This window comes from Engystomops pustulosus, chromosome 5 (assembly GCF_040894005.1).
Source record: "Engystomops pustulosus chromosome 5, aEngPut4.maternal, whole genome shotgun sequence".
In the NCBI taxonomy this organism is placed as follows: Eukaryota; Metazoa; Chordata; class Amphibia; order Anura; family Leptodactylidae; genus Engystomops; species Engystomops pustulosus.
Window position 1 is genome coordinate 115,642,870 of NC_092415.1, and position 20,360 is coordinate 115,663,229.

Here is a 20,360-nt window from a genome sequence, read left to right on the forward strand (position 1 = left end):
CACAGTTTACTTACAGAAGGGCCAAAACTTTAAAACAACGGCTAGCCCCCAGCATTCCTAAACAGCATAGGAAAACTAATCATACAAAGACCATAATGAGCAACACAAAAGTCTCGAGATGTAACAAAAAAAGATGCCTATGCTGCGAAACTATCAGACATAATTCAGACATGTTCCACTCAAAATCAACGGGAGAAACATTCAGTATTAATATGAACATGAATTGTCAGACAAGCTTTGTCGTATACCTTATTGAATGCCAGTGCGGAATACAATATGTTGGCAGAACAACTCAACCCCTACATTGCAGGCTGAACCAACATCGTTTTAACATCAGTCATGGAAATAAAAAACACAGCCTGTCGAGACACTTGGAGATAAAACATAAAAATGAAGGAAAGTTTAATATCATACCAATAGACCACATAACTGAAGACATATCCAGTAGATTCGAAGTTTTAAAAAGAAGGGAAATATACTGGATCTACAGATTAAAAACCTTAAAACCCGATGGACTAAATGAGGTCACAGAAACGATTTTAGTTTGAAATCTGAACACACACTTTTTTTGTCCCATTCTATTAAACTGCTTTACCCTGGAGTTTATAACGCAAGAACTGACATACACAAGTATATAGGCTCTTCGCAGCGCATTCAATATCAAGTAGTCCACTTACCTTATCCAGTAAACTCTGAAGTGAAAACCACGGAACTAGTTTGGTCTCCCAAAGCCTCCGTTGGAGAAATTTTGGTCCCTATGAGCTTCCGTACTTGTAGTTCTCACATCAAAGGGAAGCCATTTTAGTAGTTTTATTAAGGATCCAGACTGCATAGCGGATAGTGAGTAATCATGCAGCAAGGTATTCACTCTATCAATACAATTTAAGTACAGCAATACACTATAAAGGTTCTTTCACCTATAGATCAGCATTTTATGTCCATGATATTCAGAAAAAATGTTAATTTTAGTGGTTTTTAGATTGTTTTAGAGGAGTCCCTCATTGATTGTTCGGCAATCTATTGTTAATACTGCTAGGTCACCTGGTTACCGGGTCATCAACCCACCAAACACTATTGCTTTATATATGAGCTACCAATACACACCATGTAATGCATCTGACGAAGAACCCGTTACCGGCTCGAAACGCATTTTGCTTTTTATGTTTTTATTATATTTTGATTTTATATATAATAAAAAATATTAACGGAACGGACCGCGCCAAACTTTCTTTGATCGAATTGGGGATATCCAATAGAAACCCATATCGGAGAAACTCACTGTTCCCACACCGGACGGGTAAACCCACCGGAACCCCAAGAGGCTGCAGACCGCTCCAATTTTAACAATACCTGCTATATGTGTTGTGCCATTTTGCGCAACTCAACAAGGTGAATGTACACTTTTACAAATTATTGATATCCAGCTATCCTGAGTTAACCTACACATCCAGCGCCCTTTTTTCTTGTCTCCTGTCCCCACTTTATCTTCTATTTTTCTTAGGGTCTACAAGGGAGAGTCACCAGCTCAATTGTCAAGCCTGGACTAGATCTGGGAGGCCCTAGCCTCATTTGTTCCTGTCTTTTGTGAGTAATGCATGTGCTAAACTGGGTTTCTTCGGTCTCCAAAGAAATTTGGAAAACAGAGTTTTTATTTTAGCTAAATAAGTCAGCGGCAGGGCTATAGTGACCATCTACATTTGGGAGAATGTATGTTTTTAGCAAGCTGTTTCTCATCCAAGAGATGAGTGGTAGATCGTAAGCCTTAAGTAGTTTCTCTGCCTTGTTAAAAAGGGGGATGAAGTTCAGTTTATATAGGTCTGTGATGCGTCTGGGGATTTGCACCACTGGGTATTTTAGGGAGTTAGTTTGAAACTTGAAGGGCACTTGGGAGCTTAAATTTACTTGCTGGAACAGACACATTTAAAAGCTCAGATTTACTAAAATTCACTTGAAATATTCCTGAAGGATTAGAGCAATGACACCAGGCAGGGCAGACTATTCTTAGGGTTGGTGATGAAGGTTTGGGGTAGGGGTAGCTTTGACATGGAATTCCTCTACTTGTATCCCCTGAATATATATATATATTTTCTCTTACACATTGCAACAGGATCTCGGCCACTAATATGAACAAAGTGGGCGATAATGGACAGCCCTGTCTGATGTCATTTGTCATTCCAAAGGGTGGTGACAGCATGTCATTTACTTTCAACCTTGCGTGGGGTTGGGCGTATAGTAAAAATATTGCTCTCACAAAGGGCAGGGGGAACTTAAATTTGAGAAGAACAGCTTTCATGAAGGTCCAATCCACTCTATCAAATGCCTTTTCAGCGTTGACTTTTAATAGCGCATCTATAATGGCCGGTTGCTTTTAAGCGCACATTGCACTGTAAACGAGATGCGAGCTGCGTCATGTCTCATCGTGTGGCCGTGCACTATGTGGGTTGGGTTGTGGTAATGTGTATGGGGGGGGGTGCTCATGTGTATCAGGGGTTGCTAATGTGTGTGGTGGGCTGCTAATGTGTATGGAGGGATGGGGGTGCTAATGTGTATGGGGGGTGGGGTTTCTACTGTGTATGGGGGGTGGAGGAGTGGTAATGTGTATGGTGGGTTGGGTGTGGTAATGTGTATGGGGGGGTGGTAATGTGAATGGTGGGGTGGTAATATGTATGGGGGGTGGCTATGTATACTACAGGGGGGCTGGCAGGCTATATACTACAGGGGGGCTGGCAGGCTATATACTACATGGGGGCTGGCAGGCTATATACTACATGGGGGCTGGCAGGCTATATACTACATGGGGGCTGGCGGGCTATATACTACATGGGGGCTGGCGGGCTATATACTACATGGGGGCTGGCGGGCTATATACTACATGGGGGCTGGCGGGCTATATACTACATGGGGGCTGGCGGGCTATATACTACATGGGGGCTGGCGGGCTATATACTACATGGGGGCTGGCGGGCTATATACTACATGGGGGCTGGCGGGCTATATACAACATGGGGGCTGGCGGGCTATATACTACATGGGGGCTGGCGGGCTATATACTACATGGGGGCTGGCGGGCTATATACTACATGGGGGCTGGCGGGCTATATACTACATGGGGGCTGGCGGGCTATATACTACATGGGGGCTGGCGGGCTATATACTAAAGGGGGGCTGGCGGGCTATATGCTAAAGGGGGGCTGGCGGGCTATATGCTAAAGGGGGGCTGGCAGGCTATATGCTAAAGGGGGGCTGGCAGACTGTATACTACAGGGGGGCCGACAGGCTATATAATACATAGCCTGGCAGGCTATATACTACAAGCGGGCTAGCTGGCTATATACTACAAGGGGCTGGCTAGCTATATATTACGAGGGGGCTGGCTATATACTACAGGGGGCTCGCTGTATACTACAGGAGGCTGGCAGGTTAAATACTACTCTGGGCTGGCAAGCTAAATAGTACAGGGGATGGCAGGCTATATACTACAGGGCGTCTGAGTGGTTATATAATACAGGGGGGCTAGCAGGCTATACACTTCTGGGGGGCTGTCTGGCTAGATACTACAGTTGGCTGGCAGGCTAATGTTAGGGATTTTTATGCAGGGCCCCAACAGCCCTCTTGACTTTTGTAAGGTGAGTCCTAATTAACCCTTTGAGGGAGGATGAGATAGCTGCCGGCAGCGAGCTGACAGAGTAAATGAAAGACACAGTCGGTCTTCCGATGTACTCAAATCAACCAACTGTTTATTTCAAACAGATACAGCTATATTTTAGCACATAGAGATCAGCATTTGGGGTGTTGATAAGGACTTAGATTCTATTGGCCATTTATGTTTTTGTACCAGCACATTCTGGGAAAAATGACTAGGCCTTGTTTACAGCCATGCTTATCTACACAATGGCTCCTAGAAGCTTCTTCATAACCAAAATAAATAACAAGAATACAGAGGCCCGAAGGACGGTAAGAAATGCCAAGGATATTGTGAAAAGGCAAACAACAGTTTAAATTAGAAAAATAGCTGAATTAAAACATTTAACTCTATAGCTTCTTAGAGGGAAGCATACCCCCCCCCCAAGGTGGCCGCTGTATCTAAGATGGCGGACAGTAGTCAAGATGGCGTCCGAAACCAGTGCGACCTCCTTAACACGAAATACTACAGGGGCTGGCTATATACTACAGTGGACTGGCTAGCTATATATTACGAGGGGGCTGGCTATATACTACAGGGGGCTCGCTGTATACTACAGGAGGCTGGCAGGCTATATATATATATATGTATATGTATATAGGCTGGCAGGCTAAATACTAAAGGGGCTGTCAGGCTATATACTACAGGGCGTCTGAGTGGCTATATAATACAGGGGGGCTGGCACGGTATACACTACAGGGTGGCTGGCAGGCTATACACTACTGGGGGGCTGTGAGTCTATATACTACAGGTGGGCTGGCTGGCTATATACTACAGGGGGGGATGGCAGGCTATAAACTACAGGGGGCTGACAGGCTATATACTACAGGGGGCTAGCTATATGTTACAGGGGCTGGCAGGCTATATGTTACAGGGGCTGGCAGGCTATATACTACAGAGCGTCTGAGTGGCTAAATAATACAGGGGGGCTGGCACGGTATACACTACAGGGTGGCTGGCAGGCTATATACTACAGGGGCTGGCAGGCTAAACACTACAGGTGGCTGGCAGGCTAAATACTACAGGGGGCTGGCTATATACTACATGGCCTGTAAGGCTATATAATACAGGGGCTGGCAGGCCATATACTACAGTGGCAGGCAGGCTATATACTACAGTGGCAGGCAGGCTATATACTACAGTGGCAGGCAGGCTATATACTACAGGGGGCTGGCAGGCTATATACTACAGGGGGCTGGCAGGCTATATACTACAGGGGGCTGGCAGGCTATATACTACAGGGGGCTGGCAGGCTATATACTACAGGGGGCTGGCAGGCTATATACTACATGGCCTGGCAGACTATATACTACAGGCCCTGGCAGTCAATATGCTACAGTGGGGCTGGAAGGCTGTATGCTACAGTGGGGCTGGAAGGCTGTATGCTACAGTGGGGCTGGAAGGCTGTATGCTACAGTGGGGCTGGAAGGCTGTATGCTACAGTGGGGCTGGAAGGCTGTATGCTACAGTGGGGCTGGCAGGCTTTATACTACAGGGGGCTGGCAGGCTTTATACTGCAGGGGGTGGCAGGCTGTATTCTACAGGGGGCTTATTGGCTATATACTGGGGAGGCTGTAACCAATGCATTTCCCACCCTTGGCTTATACTCGAGTCAATAGTTTTTTTCAATTTTTGGGGGGGTTAAAATTAGGGGTCTCGGCTTATACTCGGGTCAGCTTATACTCAAGTATATATGGTAATAATAGAATAAAATAATGTGCAGGTACTATGTGTAAATGAATAAATAGGAGGCAAGTTGCAGAAATGTATAATTGAAGGGATGCTTTATGCTCATTAGTAACTTGGAGGGGATTATATGTATAGTAATAATTAGGAAATGGTATTAAAACGTATTAGTACATTTTGTGTAAAATAATTGATAATGCATCATTGTTATATAACACATTTTTTAGTAGGGGAAATGTATAAAAATAAATAGAATGGATATTAAATAGATAAATTAATTCATTAAAATAATTCACAGGGAAACCATATGTTTTGTAATTAATGGGGGGCGGGACCACATACTTTTTAATGGTATAATATTATTTATTCACGGATTGTAGTATACTAATATATTTCGGGGTAACAATGTAATTTTTTTATATGCTGAGGGCACAGAGGGGTTTCTAATGTAGATTCTTTAGAAATACAGTGTGGGACAATGTTTGATCCAGGTGACATTACATTGTAACTAACTGTGGTATTTTTAGGGGCGCAGTGAGGAGGATCTGCTTCCCAGAGCTGAATGCATCTGCCAGATTTTACTAGATCCTACTTCTTCTTGTGTCAGATCTGTATTGTAGTTACTGACTTACCTTCTAGTGTGAGACAGCTTTCAGACTATGTACTGTTATATCTATATGGTCAGATAGCAAGGTGTGACTTGTCTATGTGGTTTGGGACACCATAGTAGGGTTATTGTCATCAGTTCTTATAAAGGTTTTCAAAATTAACTTACCATATATACTCGAGTACAAGCCGACCCGAGACCCCTAATTTCAACACAAAAAACTTGGAAAACCTATTGACTCGAGTATAAGCCGAGGATGGGAAATGCATTGGTCTCAGCCTCCCAGTATATAGCCTGCCCAGCCCCTGTAGCATACAGCCTGCCCAGCCCCTGTAGCATACAGCCTGCCCAGCCCCTGTAGCATACAGCCTGCCCAGCCCCTGTAGCATACAGCCTGCCCAAAAAAAAAATAACACTGTACTCACCTTTCTGACGTCCCCCGTAGGTCCTCTTCTGTCTCTGAATTCTGTGTGCTGGCCGAGCACGGAGACCCTGAAGAGGAGCCAAAGATGAGCGGAAGAATCCGAAGAGGAACCGAAAGACCCAAGGTGGCACCGGAGCATCGGAGACAGAAGAGGACCTACGGGTGACGTCAGAAAGGTGAGTTTTGACTTTATTTTTTTAGTTGACTCGAGTATAAGCCTAGTTAGGGTTTTTGAGCTAAAAACTAGGCTTATACTCAAGTATATATGGTTGGTGTACAGAAGGTTGGTTGGTGTACAAAAGGTTGGAAGGTTGGTGTACGATGCGAACACTTACATCCCTAACCAAAGCCCAGCCACCAGCAGAAAGCCCGGGAAATGAGGGGTAACTCTTATACTATTCCTAGCATTAATGCCCTGAGGTATTGTTACCCCTGTAGCCCCTATACACAAACCAAGAGTCGAGCACTAGCACAGAGGGAGGGAGAAAGGGATTAGCTTATCCTTTATTTCACTGCCCCGCTAGTGCTTAGAAATTCCCTTATCCCAGAATATTTCTATGTAGTAGTATGTGGGCCCCCAAAATCAATTTCACTGGTGGCCAGGTACACCTTTTAACAGTGCACTACAAGTTGACACTAGATGGGGGAGAATGATACTCATGAATTTTTCATAATGTTGGTAGCGGGAATCCATCAAGGCCGGAGCTTTTTTGAGTGAGAAGGTGGAGATTATGCAGCGTATTTCATCGTCAGTTAAGGGTTCCATTAACATGTCCGTCTATTGTTGTTCTAAGGCCGGTAAAGTGATCTTACAAAGGAATTCATCTATCACATTGTGTGTAGTTTTATCTGGCTCAAATGGGTTCCGTAAATAATAGGGTTGTGAGTAGAAGTACGCAGACTTCTGAACACAGGTAAACTGGAAACACAAAAAACACTGTTGGATGCGGAGTTTTGAAGCATCAAGATTGGGTATGTGCTGTCTTAATGGTCTCAAATGCATCTCAGATGCCTTGGTAACTTGCAAGCATGCTAACTGAGATGTATTGTATAAAAGGTTCTCCCTCTATAAATCAAATGCAGCACACATCCCCCCTTCCTAACCAACACAAACAGAGACATGCAATATTGTGAGAGCCAGTTTGTTACTATAGTTTACTGGTCTCCAATATCTACTAATGGTTACTGTTAAGTCCCATATGGCCAAAGTCTAGCACTGCTTTTTCTTGCATAATTTGTGAACATAAAATCCCAGTTTGAATTATTGTGTGCATTCTTGTTTTCTAGGGTTTTTATAAGGTTGGATTTGCGCATAATTTTTAATGACAATCCCTATTTCTCATACCTTCTGAATCTTTGTCTGGCTTAATCGCAAAAAGATAACTGTCATATATTTTACAGGCATACCCTACTTAAGAACACCCGACCTTCAGATGACCTCTAGTTACAAATTAGGCTACTGTAAACAGTTATAACAGTTGGTGTCTGCAATTACCGTATATATTTGTGTATGAGCCGAGTTTTTCAGCACAAGAAAATGTGCTGAAAAATGTCCCCTCGGCTTATACACGTGTCTATTACAAGCACTTAAAAAATAAATAAACTTATATACTCACCCTCTGGCGGCCCGATGCTCTATGCAGCTCCCCAATGTCGGCGCGTCCTGTCTTCTTTCTTCTGTCTTCTGTCATGGACGCGGCCATGTTTTCTTCCAGCAAATGCATACTATGACGTCAGCAGCGGCCGCATCATAGTATGCACCTGCTAGAAGAAAAAATGGCCTCTTCCATGACAGAAGAAAGAAGAAGAACCGCAGGGAAGAGAGAATACGGGAAGCGCTGACATCGGGACATCGGGGAGCCGCGCCGACATTGGAGGGTGAGTATATAAGTTTACTTTTTTATAAGCGCTTGGAGGGGCAGGATGTATACTACTGGGGGCTGGCTATATACTACTGGGGGCTAGCAGGCTGTATAGTACTTGGGGCTGGCTGGATACTACTGGGGGCTAGCAGGCTGTATACTGCTGGGGGCTGGCAGGCTGTGTACTACTGGGGGCTGGCAGGCTGTATACTACTGGGGGCTGGCTGGCTGTATACTACATGGGGGGGAAAGCTGAATGTATACTACAGGGGCAAGCTGGCTGTATACTACTGGGGGCTCAGTCTGGCTGTATGCTACTAGGCAGGCTGTATACTACTGGGGGCAGGCTGGCTTTATGCTACAGGGCGCTGGTGGCTGTATACTATGAGGGGCTGGCTGTATACTACTACGGGCTGGCTAGCTGTATACTACAAGAGGATGGCTGTATACTACTGGAGGCTAGCAGGCTGTATATTAGTGGGAACTGGCTGGCTGTATACTACTGGGGGCTGGCAGTCTGTATATTACTGGGGGTTGACTGACTGTAGACTACATGGGGGCAGGCTGGCTGTATACTACTGGGGCAAGCTGGCTGTATACTACTAGGGGCTGGCTGGCTGTATGCTACTGGGGGCTGGCTGTATAATACAGGGGGCTGGTGGCTGTATACTACTAGGGGCTGGCTTGCTGTATACTACTAGGGGCTGGCTTGCTGTATACTACTGGTGGCTGGCTGGCTGTATACTACTGGTGGCTGGCTGTCTGTATACTACTAGGGGCTGGCTGGCTGTATACTACTGGTGGCTGTCTGTATACTACTAGGGGCTGGCTGGCTGTATACTACATGGGGGCTGTATACTACATGGTGGCTGGCTGTATACTACTGGGGGCTGGCTGTATACTACTAGGGGCTGGCTTGCTGTATACTACTAGGGGCTGGCTGGCTGTATACTACTGGTGGCTGGCTGGCTGTATACTACTGGTGGCTGGCTGTCTGTATACTACTAGGGGCTGGCTGGCTGTATACTACTGGTGGCTGTCTGTATACTACTAGGGGCTGGCTGGCTGTATACTACATGGGGGCTGTATACTACATGGTGGCTGGCTGTATACTACTGGGGGCTGGCAGGCTGTATACTACTGGGGGCTGGCAGGCTGTCTACTACATGGGGCCAGGCTGGCTGTCTACTACATGGGGCCAGGCTGGCTGTCTACTACTGGGGGCAGACTGGCTGTCTACTACTGGGGGAAGGTTGGCTGTATATTACTAGGGGCTTGCTGTATATTACTAGGGGCTGGCTGGCTGTATACTACTGGTGGCTGGCTGGCTGTATACTACTAGGGGCTGGATGGCTGTATACTACTGGGGGATGGCTGGCTGTATACTACATGGTGGCTGGCTGGCTCTATACTACATGGTGGCTGGCTGTATACTACATGGGGCTGGCTGGCTGTATACTACATGGGGCTGGCTGGCTGTATACTACTAGGGGCTGGCTGTATACTACTGGGGGCAGGCAGGCTGTATACTGCTGGGGGCAGGCAGGCTGTATACTGCTGGGGGCTGGCAGGCTGTATACTGCTGGGGGCTGGCAGGCTGTATACTGCTAGGGGCTGGCTGGCTGTATACTACTGGGGGCTGGCAGGCTGTATACTACTGGGGGCTGGCAGGCTGTATACTACTGGGGGCTTTCTGGCTGTCTACTACATGGGGCAAGCTGGCTGTCTACTACTGGGGGCAGGCTTGCTGTATACTACTGGGGGCTGGCTTGCTGTATAATACTGGGGGCAGGCTAGCTGTATACTACTAGGGGCTGACTGTATGATATTGGGGGCTGGCAGGCTGTATACTACTAGGGGCTGGTGGCTGTATACTACTACTAGGGGCTGGCTGGCTGTGTACTACTAGGGGCTGGCTGTATACTACTGCTGGCTGGCTGTATACTACTAGGGGCTGGCTGTATACTACTGGTGGCTGGCTGTATACTACATGGGGGCTGGCTGGCTGTATACTTCATGGGGCTGGGTGGGTTTATACTACTTGGGAGTGGCTGTATACTAATGGGGGCTGGCTATATACTTGGGGGGTCTGTGAGCAATGCATTTTCCCACCTTCGGCTTATACTCAAGTCAAGAGTTTTCCCCAGTTTTTGGTGGTAAAATTAGGGGTCTCGGCTTATACTTGGGTCGTCTTATATTCAAGTATATACAGGATAAGTTTTATTGTTAATCCTGGTTCTTATGATAATCCAGCATTTTTAAAATGCAATTGTCACAGAGAAAAGAAAATTTGACTGGGGTTACATACAGTATACAGTTTCGACTACAAATTCAACTTAAGAACAAACCTTCAGAACCTGTGTGTGTGTGTGTATATATATATATATATATATATATATATATATATATATATATATATATATATATTATACCTGTTTGCAATGGTATAAATCCAGTGATCAGTTATTTTCTTCCCTTTTTATCTACACTTAGGAAAAGAAGTGTCACTGCCCCTACTAGATGGTAAAAAAACAATGTTAATTTTTTAAAATATTTTTATGTGCTCCCAGGCAGTGGCAATAAATAATGTTCACTTAGCTGCACCATTGGTCATTCACAGTCCTATCACAGCAACCTCCCCCAATTCCAGGAAGATAAATGTGATTTAAATTAATAGCCATTCCTAAATAACTCCTCAGCTGGTAAACGATGCATTTATCAGGCAACGACAGGCAGTGTCCTTTGATTCATGGTCCGCCTTTTAGATTGTGAAGGGTGCATACAAAAATTGTTATTTCTTTTTAATAAAGTGTAGCAGACAGTCTTCAGTCATTTATCAGGGAAGGTGGCATTCTGACAAACAGAAATATTGTAGTCGTAGATGAATGAAAAGGATAAAGCACACATTTCTCAACAAAAATAATCACTGACCAAATAATCTCATAAAAGTCAGCTTTTAAGAGCCATAAAACAAAGTATGTTTAAGTGAAAGATAAATCCATGACTTGGTGTTTAACTAAAGGTAAAACGGAGGAAACTATTATATACTACAATACATCTTGCCATATCATAAAATATAAATTTTCACCTTCAGTATTTGCAATGTTTTAGATTTACGTCTAGATTTTTTAATTATTTTTAAATAAATTTTTACCTGTGAGATTAAATTAACATGTTGTATGGAATATGTATTTATTTTGTAATAAACAGCCACTCTATAAGAATGTTTAAAGATATTTCTTGAAAAGCGGACATTTTGCACTTGAGGTATATTGGTTATGGATATTTTTTGCTATTCAAGTAAATTTTCAAAATAAAACATTGGAAAAGTATGGCCAGCTGTCTCACCCATGTGCCCCCCTGTGCCCTCTCACGGGGGGCAGCAATGGTCTGCATGCTCCACCGCAGCACCTCCAATGGTCATCTGAAATTTAAGGGGCCAGTGCACCGAAAATTGGCGCTGAAGAGCCAACCTCTTCTCTCATGCCCTGCAGATCTGTGTGCCTCATGTGTCAGAGAAAGCTATGTTCCTGATTCCTTGTCTTTGTGTTGAGAATTCCAGTTGTCACCCCAATTCTGTCCCGACTATGCGCCTTTGCTGCCTGCCCTGACTTTGATCCTGTGCTGCCTGCCTCGACCTTCTGCCTGTCCTTGACCACAGTTCTGCCTTAAGACTCTGTACCTCACCTTGGACACTCGGACAAAGTTGTGCCTGTGGAGCGACCTAATGGGACCATGGCGCAGCAAGTCCAACCCACTTTGCGGCATACTCTGGTGAAAATCGGGTGGCATTTATACTCCACTCCCAGGTGTTGGCTTACGTCATTGTCCTCGGGTCTACTATCCCTGAATCCTGACAGTAAGATCTGGCTATTGATCGCACCAAGGTTCCGCTATCTGACCTGGCTGATCTTTCCACTAGCAGTCTCAACAGATGCAGTACAAGGTCAGCAACTTGGACAGGTCACCGCCATGTTGCAGCAATTGATGACTACTCAACAGCAGCATCAAGTTCCTTCAGTCCTTAATTGTTTTCAGCCAAGCTTAAAAATTGCCAATTACACCAGATCAGTCTCCCATTCCTGGGATACATTATCGCTGACAAGGCATTACAGATGGACCCTGCCAAGTTGCAGTACTTCAGTGGCCTCACCCAGTAGAACTCTGTGCTATTCAGAGATTCCTGGGCTTCGCTAACTATTAACTCCAGTTCATACCACACTTCTCTTCCCTCATATCTCCTATTGTGGTGCTAACCAAGAAGAAAACCAAACTCTGGCCTCCGGCAGTTGAAGAGGTTTTCTCTAGGGTGAAGTCTGCCTTTGCCTCGGCTCCAATTCACATGGCCTGATACAGAGAAGCCATTACAGCTGGAGGTAGATGCCTCCTCAGTAGGAGCTGGAGCGGTGCTCACCCAGAAAGGGCCCAAAGGCCAAAATCTCACTTGTGGGTTCTTTTCTAAGACTTTCTCTACTGTAGAGAAAAATTACTTCATAAGAGACAGAGAACTACTGGCCATAAAACTTTCCCTAGATGAGTGGCACTATCTTCTGGAGGGAGCTCACTATACAGTCTGTAGATATAGGAGGTTCTTGTGATCTGTATATTTGCAGACTACTTAGCGCCTCAACCCACGACAAGGTTGCTGGTCACTCTTCTTTTCCCATTTCAATGTCTTGATCCACTTTCTTGTCAGCTTCCTCCTGGCAAAACCTATGTTCCCTGCTCTTCGGAAAAGCATATTGACTTGGGGACATTGCTCTCTTGTGGCTGGGCACATTGGGGTGCTTTGTTGGGATCATTTCTTGTTTCGTCTGGTGGCCAGATCTGGGGAATGATGTACTGGATTTTGTGGGCTCATGCACGTTCTGTGCCCGAAACAAGCCATCTCATCTCAAACCAGCTGGTCGTCTGCTGCTGTTACCGATACCCAACTGCCCATGGATTCACATGGCCATGAACTTTATCACGGATCTTCCACCTTCCTCTGGGAGTACCATTATCTGGGTGGTAACAGTCCGATTCTCAAAGATGTCCCACTTTGTGCCTCTGCCAGGTCTGCCATCTGCTCCTCGCTTTGCCAGCCTGTTCTTCGTTCACATCTTCCGGTTACTTGGACTTCCTTTGCACATTGTTACTGACTGAGGGGCCCAGTTTGTTTCCTGTTTTTGGCAGTCCCTGTGTACTCAACTTCAAGCAAAGTTGGATTTTTCCTCTGCGTACCATCTGCAGTCCAATGGACAAGTTGAGAGGGTTAATCATAATATGGGCTGCCATCTTTTCCATTTTGTTTCCACCCAACATGATGACTGGTTCACTCTGGGCAGAATTTTCCTACAATTTCTTGGACTCAGAATCTGCAAACTGCTTAATTCTATATCATCTATGAACATCGCTCTTGTCCACCTCTTCCTCTTTCAGTCCCTTCTGATGATCCTGCTGTGGAAGAGTTGGTCCAAAATCTCAAGTCTATCTGGGAGCAGACTCGACTCTCCTTGCTACACGCTCCTGCTCAAACCAAAAGAGGTCTTGGGAGACGGAGGACAACATCCTGAACCATACCCTTCTGCAGAGGTTTCTTCAGACCAAAAAGACATGGAGGCCGAAGCAGGATGGCGGGGGTACTGTCATGGGTACTCCAGCGACCCATGTTTCGGGTTGCAGATGTACTCATGTGCTTCCATGTGCCCCCTCATGCCAACAGTAGGTTCACCTACCTGATCGTGCTTCAGCGACAGTCTCCTCACTCCAGCAAGCGCGTCCCAGTCTCCTAGGGCTCCAGCCATCTGAGCGTTAAAGGGCCAGCGCACCAATAATTGGTGCTGGTCACCTGGCGATCTATAAAGAGCCAAACTCTTCCCTCATGCCCCTCTGGATCTCTGTGCCTCATGCCTCAGAGAAAGCTGTGTTCCCGATGCCTTGTGGTTGTGTTGAGAATTCCAGTTGTCAGCCCGGTTCTGTCCCAGACTTCACTCCTATGCTGCCTGCCTGACCTTCTGCATGTCTCTGACCACGGTTCTGCCTCAGATTCACTAAAAAAATCATTATCCTTGGCCTCCCCAAAAATAGATTTTCGTTCCAAAACAAATTTGCCCCCTAGATTTGAGGGCAGAATTGCATATGTATCCCTATCAGTGAGGAGATCCTTGCAGAGGAATTTGTACATTTCTGAAACATCTATATTGCCATCCTTGTCTGAAGGATTCATTGAAGTGTCCTGTTCAAGGCTGATGAGTGCATCCTGTTCAGACCTATTCAGATTGCATTGTCCATGTGTGGATTACCAAATTCAGGAACACCTCAATTGGTGAAACATCAGAAAAGGGTGTCAGCTGGGCATTTCTCTTTTTTATCTGAGTGAAAAGACCATTACCGGAAGCAGAGTTATCATCTCCAATATTGTGCAGCAAGCAAAAATCCAACTGGATATCTCCAACTCCTTATTTATCTTTAAATTCTTTCTTTTACGAAATTCGTTCCACTTCAGCTTTCTCACAAAGAGGTTCAGATCCTTTTCAGCTCCAGAGGTGTCAATATGTCCCGTTGGGGCGAAGGATAACTCCTTGCTGAGGAGGCACATTTTCGAAGGTGTGAGGTATTTAGAAACGTTCACGATTTGGGAGTTTGATTGCTTTGAGCTGACTGGTAAGTGGGTAGTACGTCTCAACCATTGTTGAGTGTTAATACCAGTGGTGAGGAAACCAGCCATACCAAGCCTTCAGCTGGTTTCCTCACCACTGGTTTGCTCTTGACTGGTATTAACACTCAACAGTGGTTGAGAGGTCAAAAACATTTTTTCTGAAAAAGATTTTATACAAAAACTCCACTTTTATACCCCCCTACTTGTGTGTATGTACCTGTGTATTTGTTTATCTTTGGTAATGCTTGTAAGATTTCATGCACTTCATCTGGTTACCATAGACTATTCACATTTTATGTCTTTTTGTACTGGAACTTAGTCTGAAATTATTCTTTGTAACTTCCCTGGCATAAAACCATTCTGGATTTGAGTGTTTTCTTTGGGGTGTTAAAAAGTTCTGATTACGCAGCTACAATAGCCATTTTCTCTATTTGGATCAAATCAGCACCTGTGGTGTTTGACATATGTGTTTCTGTCTATAAATTCTGTTTAATGGCCTTTTTTAAATTATGTCTTGGCAACTCTGTGCCGTTGACGTGTAGTGTCACATGGACCGTACACCTCATGTGACCTGACATCACTTCTGGCATGCCCAACATCTTTTCACATGGGCTGGACGGGTTCTTCTTGTCACTGTGGACAGCTCTACTAATCAGGGGCAGCACCTACCTCTATCACATGCCGATTGCATACTGGCCCCACTCACTATTGTATTGCAGGTTAGGGTTCCACCCTCACTAGGTATGATGAGGGTTGGGGATGTGTCAAGATGGCTGCGGCTGGTTTAAATTCCCTGGATGTCTCTACATCATGGTGTTGGGCTGTTGGCCACTGTTCATTACCCCTGCAGATTATCATTTGTTGTATTTATTCCCTGATGAAGGTTCCACAACTGTGTGGACCTGGAAATGCGTTGGGATGCTATTGCTGTAGTAGGCTCCAGTGACCTTGAGGGATTCCTTGGGACCATCCTTGTTAGGACGGAAGCTAATGGGTTCTAGGGCAAGTATAGCTACAGGGATTTCTAGATGCAGTGTTGATATGCTTTTTCTTTTTAACACTGCTAACTTGCAGCCCTAGTGCTCCTTTACCTTAAAAAAACGGGTAAGATCCACCCTGTTTACTACCCTCACTGTGGTTTATTCATGCTCATATTTGCTGCTACTTGGTTATTGCATGAGCATATGTATTTTATAGTAGCTGGGTTTGCTGTCCATGTACTGGACTACTCAGGCCCAGTGCCAGCACCCGGCCAACCCGTGCAAGTGCCGTGGCCCCGGGGTACTGGAGGGGCCCACTCGGGCCCCCAGATCAATTGTACCAGTGTCTCTATAAGACACTGGTACAATTGATCACCATCCGGATCGATCACTTTTCTGTCTCTATGCTGCGCTGGTCGGGAGTGCAGCATAGAGGCAGAATCTAAAGCTCACCTGTCCCGGTCCCCACGATGCGGCGCTCTGCAGGTTATGCAATGGGACGGCTCTGAAGCCGGTGCACATGATGACGTCATTGGATCACGTGTGCCGGCTTCAGAGCCGGCGCGTACGGGAGGCCCAGGCCGAAGACAGCTGCAGGCGCTGCTCCAGGAAAGGTGAATTCTTTTTTCTTTCTGCAGGGAGAGGGGGGAGAGGGGTTCAGTGTGTCCGCAGGGGGAGTGGGGGGTTCAGTGTGTCCGCAGGGGGAGTGGGGGGTTCAGTGTGTCCGCAGGGGGAGTGGGGGGTTCAGTGTGTCCGCAGGGGGAGTGGGGGGTTCAGTGTGTCCGCAGGGGGAGGTGGGGGTTCAGTGTGTCCGCAGGGGGAGGTGGGGGTTCAGTGTGTCCGCAGGGGGAGGTGGGGGTCAGTGTGTCCGCAGGGGGAGGGAGAGGGTCAGTGTGTCAGCAGGGGGGGTCATTGTGTCAGCAGGGGGGGTTCCGTGTGTCCAGAGGGGGGGCAGGTCAGTGTGTCCGCAGGGGTAGGGGGGGGGTTCATGGTGTCCGCAGGGGGAGGGGGGTAGTCAGTGTGTCCGCAGGGGAGGAGGGGCAGTGTGGCAACTGGAGGGCCGCCCGCGGCGGGGCCCACTAAGGCTCTCTCGCCCAGCGGCCCACTAAAACCTGGAGCTGGCCCTGGAACTACTTATATCCATTTTATCTAACTTTTTTATCTTTAACTACACAATAAAAACTAATTTGGAAAAATTAGAGCTGTTTTATGGCTTACTCTTTGAGGGACAAGTTGAACTTTTTATTGGTATCATGCCAGAAAAAATGTGACTTTTTGATCAGTTTTTATGGTGTTTTTTTTGTTTGGTTGGATGCGTTCTTCATGTTAGTGCAACATTTTGCATTTATTTTTGAAAAGAATTGAAAATTGGTGAAATTTTGGAAAAATATTTCATTTTCAGAATTCAGAACTCATATTCCTACCATCCAAATTAGTAAGTAACCTGCATTAACAAACTGATCTTAGCTATAGCAAAATAGAATCGGTTACCAAAAATATATTTTGCACATATCACAAATCAAAGACAGACATTTTATTATGAAAAATAATAGAAGGAATAGAAAAAAAATAACATTTCATAACTTTTATTCAACACTGCAGATATGCAACACAGATGAACTAAATAATTGTGCAGGTAATATGAAGTACTTTAACTGCAACTCCTTATTCCAGTTGGCTTTTGATAAACAACATTCTTGGTCTTTTCTTCCAGTGCAAAGACAAACAGGTTTTTGGCAGTTCAAACTCTTGAACAGGCTACCTAAAGCTGACCATAAGAAAAGCATGGAGATTGCAAATCAATTCCTGCTACTTTCAAAGACTACCCTGAGGCATGTTGATGGACGTGGAAAATGCCAGACGACCTGGAAACTGGAGACGTCTAAAGTCAAATCAGTTGGAATGAGAAGAATAAAAATCTCCTCTCCTTTGGAACATTCTGTCAAAATGGTTGTTTCAATTACATGCGGTATCAAGTTCTTATTCAAGAGTTGTGTTCCATTACACAGTTTTGATGGATCCAAACATCTCAAAAGCAAAATAGGTGCTCCAGGTTTCAGAAGGAGGCTGCAAGGAGGAAGACAGTGGGGCAGATTTACTTACCTGGTCCATTCGCATTCCAGCGGCGCGTTCCTGTGGAGGATTCGGGTCTTCTGGCGATTCACTAAGGTAGTGTGCCCGATATCCACTAGGTGTCGCTGCTGCGCTGAAGTCCGTCGGAGTTCACTGTAGTTCACAAACTATCGTGGGTGCAGGTAAGCGCGTGTCAAGCAACACTTTTAAATATGGTGTTTTTTTCCGAATCCGTCGGATTTTCTTACGGCCACGCCCCCCGATTTCCATCACGTGCATGCTGGCACAGATGCGCCACAATCCGAGCGCGTGTGCAAAAGACCTGGGGCAATTCAGGGTAAATCAGTGCTAAACTGTAAAATTCGGGTTGCCCAACGGAAAAACGTGATTCAGGCCCTCAGTAAATGACCCCCGTTGTGGCTCCAAGGAGTTGAGGAACTTGGTTGGATAGAATAATACTTGAGAGGGGTCTGTCACTGACTTGTAGGTCTTTCAAACACTTGTAAGGAGACCTAAAATTTGATGAATGATCTTGTTGATGCTATAATTTTAAGGAGCCAGAATATCACTTTCACACAGCCAGTCAGAATGTCTGAAGTGTATTTGAATGTTTGTGAAAACCTTTGCTTTTAGTTCCTCAATGGATGTAAACAAAAGTTGCATATATTTTTGTATTTCTGTGTGTGTGTACCAAGCCTGAAAATATGTTTTTATTTTACTGAAGCAAATAAAATGGATTGAAGAGTTTTAAAACAAATGTTGGATCGGATCTTCTGCTTATTTCCATTAAGTTTATGTGAAGGGGTTGATATTGGTATAACATAGTGTTTGACAAAATTTGCAAGCCAAAGCAATAACTAGGAAAAGTATGCAGTCGGTAACAAGTACCTCCAGCCCCGGCTCACACCACAAATGAGGACGACCCCTCTTGTCCTAATGTGCACGGACCGGTCAGGAGCATGACCGTAGACACAGCAAACAAAGGCATATAGCCATAAGTCCAGCACAAAAAGGTGGAGAGGTAAAAGGATATTCTTTATTGTTCAAGGATTAAAAACCTCCATACAGGACATCACAGGCGGCGTCACAGACCGACGCGTTTCGACACAACAGTGTCTTTATCAAGGTCTAACACAAACACATATGGAATTACTATTTAAAGAGACCGTGTCCAAGAAGCTCCGCCCCGTGTCGCTGAGAAGCTGGTCACGTGACCGGAGCCGATTGGACCGGAGTCAAAAATAGATATAGTAAAACATCACATTATGATAAAAAACATCAGCAAGTTTGGCGAGATAACCATACGGAGAAGGATACAAATTTCGTATGTGATAAGGCAAAATATTACTTATAGCATCTGAAACAAAGCATTAGATATATATTGTTAGTCAAGAGGACTGAAAGAGCATCACAGATCGACATGAATGACCAAAACGTGGAATGAGCTAATGTGTAGGTATGGACTGACATTTGTCAACATTTGTTAACATTTAACATTTGTCAACATTTGTCAACATTTATCAACATTTGCCAACATTTGTTAACGTTTGTCAACATTTGCTAACATTTATCAACATTTATCAACATTTGCTAACATTTATCAACATTTGCTAACATTTATCAACATTTGCTAACATTTATCAACATTTGTCAACATTTGTCAACATTTGTCAACATTTGTCAACATTTGTTAACATTTGTCAACATTTGCTAACATTTATCTGTGCCCATTTTAATATCTTAATATTATTTTAATATCTTAGTAGAATCGATCTCAGTAGCATAGAATGATGTCTTGTCTGGCATTAAGACCTTTGGGTATCCTCGTCTCTAGTGAAAAGATCCAGAAGGATTCCCTATTCAATAACTTTCTCTGATGGTCTCCACCCCTCTTAGGGCGGTTAACCCTTTCAATAGCCTGCCACGTGAAACCTGTGCAATCCCTATCATGTATATTCCTGAAGTGCCGTGAAACAGCAGATACATTAATTGAGTTGCCAGTGACATCGGACAAGTGTCGACGTAATCTAATTTTTAGCGGACCAGTGGTACAACCCACGTATTGGATCCTGCACACAGTGCACGAAATCACATAAACAACATATGTGGTGTTGCAATTAACATAGGATTTCATAGTGTACTGTTTGCCCGTAGAGTAAGAGGAAACTTGATTACCCTGTGTGAGATAGGAACACATTTTACATACCCGATGCCCACATTTGTGATTACCTGGGTATGCAAGCCATGTCGGGGTTACACCAGTAATGTTTTGGTATAAGCTTGGGGAAAGTTGATTTCCTAAAGTAGGAGCCCTTTTTGGAATAAATCTGATGCCACCTTTAACTATATTATACAATTCTGGATCTCTTGTGAGAATAGGGAGATTTTTCTTAACAATGCCTTTTA

At 44.9% G+C, this 20,360-nt stretch overlaps 1 long non-coding RNA gene across 1 annotated transcript; it reads left to right on the plus strand.

Moving 5' to 3' along the window:
* The first annotated feature begins 1,100 nt into the window (after positions 1 to 1,100).
* On the plus strand, positions 1,101 to 18,675 carry LOC140134175 (uncharacterized). The gene is made up of 3 exons (XR_011856096.1): positions 1,101 to 1,389; positions 1,502 to 1,584; positions 17,596 to 18,675. It is a non-coding gene; the product is annotated as an uncharacterized lncRNA (long non-coding RNA).
* The last annotated feature ends 1,685 nt before the right edge of the window (positions 18,676 to 20,360 follow it).